Source organism: Microtus ochrogaster, chromosome 19 (assembly GCF_000317375.1).
Source record: "Microtus ochrogaster isolate Prairie Vole_2 chromosome 19, MicOch1.0, whole genome shotgun sequence".
NCBI classification, from domain to species: Eukaryota; Metazoa; Chordata; class Mammalia; order Rodentia; family Cricetidae; genus Microtus; species Microtus ochrogaster.
Genome location: NC_022021.1, coordinates 37159706 through 37165363, shown reverse-complemented (window position 1 = coordinate 37165363; position 5658 = coordinate 37159706).

The following is a 5658-nucleotide window of genomic DNA, read 5'->3' as shown; positions in this document are numbered from 1 at the left end:
TAGGTGCAATTTATTGTAGAAGGAAGGGTAAGGCAGCAAGAGATTGAGGCAACTGGTCACTGAAAGAGGCCTGCGGTAATGAAGAGATGAATGCCAGTAGCTGGAGGATCATTGTTTTCTCTTTTCTTTCTTTTCCTTTTTTTTTTTTTTCTGAGATCCCAACTCATGGAATAATTCTGCCCAGAGTTAAGGTGAGTCTTCCAACCTTAAAAAAAATACAAAAAACAAAAAACAAAAAAAAAAAAACTCAGGCTAAGAATTTCCTCACAGAAATGGCTGGAAGTTTGTTTCCAAGTTAAATTTCCATTCTGTCAAGTTGACACTATTAACTCTCAGAGAAGTAATACACAGTATTTAAGCACTAGAACTGATTAATAATTGAAAAATATTGGAGATGCTGAGATTGTTCCCTTTTTTTTTTACATTTAAGAATTAAAATATACCGAACAATCATGTACAGGATTGTATGTGAAAATATTTCTTTTTGTTTCTTTTTTGTACTTATACTTTATGTTTTAAACAATCTTTTTTATTTTACATACTAATCCCAGTTCTCTCTCCTACCCCTTCTCCCAACTCCACCCAACTTCCCCCTACCCCAGTCCCCATCCATTCCTCACAGAGGGTGAGGCTTCCTCTGGGGAGTCAAGACAGTCTGTATACATCACTTGAGGCAAGACAAAGGCCCTTTACTCTGAATTTAGGCTGAGCAAGGTATTCCTCCATTGGGAATGGCTCCCAAAAAGCCAGTTCATGCATTAAGGATCAATACTCATTCCACAGCCGGTTGCCCCACAAACTACCAAAGCTGCACAACTGTCACCCACATTCAGAGGGCCTAGTTAGATCCTATACAGCTTTTATGCTGTCTGTCCAGAGTCAGTGAACTCCCACTAGTTAGAGTCAGCTTTTTTTGTGGTTTTACCCATCATCATCTTGACCCCTTTGCTCATATTATTGCTCCTTCCTCTCTGCAATTGAACTCTAGGAGTTCAGCCTAGTGCTTAGCTGTGGACCTCTGCATCTGCTTCCAACAAGTTTCTGGATGTAGGTTCTAAGATGACAGTTAATGTAGTCATCACTCTGCTTATAGGAGAAGGGCAGTTAAGGCACCCTCTCAATCAGTTTGGCAGTTTCCCAGAAAATTAGGAAAAAATCTACATCAAGACCCAGCAATAGCACTCTTGGGCATATACCCAAAGGATGCTCAATTGTACCACAAGAACATCTGCACAACTATGTTTATAGCAGAATTATTTGTAATGGCCAGAACCCGGAAACAACCTAGATACCCCTCAACCGAACAATGGATAAAGAAAATGAGGTACACTTAGAAAATGGAGTAGTTTTCCGTCATAAAAACAGTAAAATGTTCAAATTTGCAAGCAAATGAATATAACTTAAAAAAGCAAGAACAACAACAACAACAACAACAAATCTTGAGGGAGGTAATCAGACCCAGAAAGATAAACACAACACACTGTCACTCAGAGTCGGTATTAGACATAAAGCAAAGGATAACCATGCTGCCTATGGTCCACAAACCCAGAGAAGCCAGGAAACAAGGAGGACCTTAAGTCCAATTAGAGAATTTACCTCCATAAAATCACATGTCTTTAGGTCTTTTTAAGGATAATAAGGAAAGTTTCATTATATATATATATATACATATATATATATATGTATATATATATATTCCTAAAATATATTGTGTATTTTATATGTATGTATACACACACACACACATATATATATATATATAGAGAGAGAGAGAGAATTCGATCTAAGAATATTTCAATATATCCATGATGTTAATAAAGCATTTCTTGAACATTCTATGATATTTAATATTAATTGTTTGTCTCATTGTGTAATTTCATCTGCAGCCAAGTGTGATGACCTGTGTTTAATTGCTAGTCACTACAAAATGGGAGGACAGAACCAACGCATGCAAGTTCTCACAAGACTGTCACCCTAGCAGAGTGGCATGCACCTAATCACTCATGAACACAAAATAAGTGAAAAGATGAAAATAAAATAAGTTAATTTTGAGACTGAAAATGACACTTAAAAACGTTTTGATTTAATTTCCAAGGTTATTAATTAGACATTAATATAAGTAGTGTTTGATCTTTTATTTATCTTTATTAAGTAGTATTATATAATAGTAAAGCCATAAGCTTCCATTCCACAAGGAAGCATTTTATTGTTGATCTCACCTTTGACTCACAATTCAAATTTCCTTAGAGAGTTCTCTGGGATGATCCTGTTTCCCTCCAATTTCCTTTATGATCCAAATTTATTTGATTAAGCAATAGAAAGCATTCTCAAAAAGATGCTAAAGAAGCATTATTTTATTTTCTATTCTTTCTCCCTTAGCCATTGGCAAGGTTTTAAGTTCTGCAATCTCATTAACTGCAAGAAAAAGAAACACAAAGAATTTCAGATAGCTTCTTTAATAGTTATTAGATGTCACTATTTTCAAAAACAAATATGTACACTGTTATTTTCAATAGCATACCAAATCTATTTATTTTGCCTTTGCAATTTAGTTCTGCAATTTGATCTCTGGTTTATCATCTCTGCTAAACCACATCTCTCTACATTGTTATGTTTCATTAGACCTCTTTTTTGTTAATGTTTCTTACAACCCAATTTATGAAACATGTTTTTTAACTTGCAAGCAATAAATGGCTCAGCTTAATGTCTTTCAAAATGTAAGTCAAACATAGTACTAGAATTTGAATTGTTTAATATAAAAATGATTAGACTGCTCTATATCTCAGAATGTGATTGAACATGCCTGTAGGGCTTCAGGGTATGTAATACACTGTCAAAACTTGTCATCATTCTTAACCATTGCAAAATGAACATTCCACATCTTTGCCTATGGCTTTTTATCATTAACCCCTCAGTGATCTGATTCTAATCACTCTTTTCTGCACTGCAAATTTTATTTACTATAGACAAAAACCAACATTTCATAAAGCCTACCAATCACACTGTAGCAAGGAAAGCTCTGAGGCAGCTTATTCAATCATTTTCTGGATTTACCTTATATCTGCAATTGCTTTTCCAAATCTTATCATGTTTATAGTAAAAAGGTAGAAAAATATGTAAGCACATGAATAACTATCACAATAAAACAAGGTAATTTCCCAAGCTATGTTCATTCAGTTATGTAGCCATTGGGTCATGAAATTGATTTTGTGCTTATAAATGAGAGTATTGATATCACATCTGCAAATGAGTAGCAACAAATATCTATGGTACTAAGTGTTATTTGATCCTTTTTGATGAAAGAAAAGTGTGAAAAATCAATTGTCTCTGATCATTTTTAATAATGTTGGGCACACATGAAATCTCAAAACTTTTGCAAAAAAATAGCTGCAGTATTTATTTTGATTGTTTTAAATAGGAAGTCAGTTCCACTGGTAAAATTATCAGTTATCTTTTGTGTTAGACACTTTTTGTGTCTGGTTAGGAAATGTTTACTGTGGTGCCTGGTTCGAGAGGTTTTTGTGTAAGTTTAACAAACTCAATTATTTGTGGAACATTGTCAAAGACAACATCATGGAGGCAGGGCATGAGGTAGTTGGGTTGGCCAACGCTGGGAGAGCAGAAAAACAGATAGAATGGATATATTTCCCATAGTCCTTTTATTCTATCCAGAATTACAACACATCAGCATGGCACTGCCCACATTCAGAGAGGTATCTTCCAATCCATGTAATCTCTTGAAATGAGTTTATAGAAACAACTGGAAGTGTCCCTTTCCTAATTTCCACACCTACAAAATTTAATTTTTATATTGTGTACTGTTTCATGATAATTCCCAAAAACATACAGCAACTTGTACAGAGAGTTTATTCTGGCTCATGGTTCCAGCGGGATAGAAGCTCATCATGGCATGGAGGGGTGGCACAGGTGTCAGCCATGGCAGCTCAAGTAGGAAGCCTTACATTCTCAACTGTGAGCATGAAAGAGAGACAACAATCTAGAAGTGACATGTGGATTTCAACTCTCTCATTCCCAAGCCCCATGATATATTTCCTCCATCAAGGCCATATCGCCTGTCTCCAAACAGACTCATCACCAGGAGACCAAGTGTTTAAATATCTGCACTTATGTGATGGGACATTATAATTCAAACCATTACAATTTCCAGAATTAAATCTCAATAAAATCACTTTCAAACATAACACCCTTTAGCTTTCTTCATTCTTTTTATTCAAAAATGGTTGCTATTTTTAATGACATGCATTAATGATCAATGGAATGAAAATAGAGGCTCACATTAAGCCTTATCTATAACTGGGTACTGAAATTTGACAAAATATTTCTCCCACAGTAAATTGCAGTCTGATTTGATGTGAAAACAATTTATAGCATTACCAAAGAGTCGATGAAGTCAGAGTTACTGAGTCTCAGTCTGGTGTAGCAGCTGAATATCTAGCTACTCATTAACTGAAAATGGTGATAATAGGAACACAAAATATCAAAATTATGAAAGCCTACTAGTTTTTATCTGGATGTCACATATGTTTCTCTGGGAACAAATAAAGTGAACACTTTCTCAGTCACCATTGGGTGAAAATTTTACCCATTTCCAGTCTTTCACTTGAACTGATCTTAGAATCTTACTAGCATGTGTTGTCTTAAGTGCCCATCTTTAGGTTTCATGGCTTGATTGCCTTTTTATAACATTCAAGAATAAAAGCATTTTCAATAATAAGCCAGGTAAGAGTATTCAATACCAAACTATAACATACTTAAAATATTGTTAGAGTCAAAATTGATTGTTTCAGGAGAATGCTGAATTTAATACCTGCTTTAGATTTGGTTTTAACAGTTTATCATATATTGAAAAAAATACTTAAATAAAAAATTATATGTACTCTAAATGAATTATCACAGCTATCTTTAACTAATATGGTCAAAGAATCCCTGAGCAGGAAATAGATATTGATCTCATAACTGAGGTGGTAGAAATTAAGAATGATATTTGAAATCAATATTTTATATTTATATTAAAGAAGGAAACATGGCTTTGTTAACAAAACTGTTGCAAAAGATGCTACTATTTAAAATAAAAATGAATTGATGAATTTATTTAATCCTCTACTTCTATACACAAAATAAGGACTATTAAAATTTTGTAGCAGTCTGGAGGAAATATTTGCTGTGGCTAAAATTACAAAAGTATTAATTTTGATTTAGGTGTGTTCTATAATATTTAACTTATCTCTTTTGAATGTGTTTTATGATTTTCCTGAGCAAAAAAAAAATCCCAACAGAATCTCCTTTTAGATCTTCGCTAGTCAGAGGACTGAAAATGAAGATGGTGTTGATTATTCTGGACCATGAGCTAACAACATTCTTTTGCAGTGGTGTATGAAGAAACGAAGTAAACAATTGCAAAGAGAGGAAGGAAACATGCAGCCCAGCAAATTCTTTTGCTGTTCAATCTTTGGATCTATAATAGGCACCTATGCAGAATAGAAGAAATGATGGTAAGAGCCAGAGGTGATGGGAAACAATATCTTCCAGCTGCAGGAGGACTGATGCACATATGAACTCACAGAGGTTGTACCAGCATTGCATAGGGACTGCAACATGAAGAAGAAGAAGAAGAAGAAGAAGAAGAAGAAGAAGAAG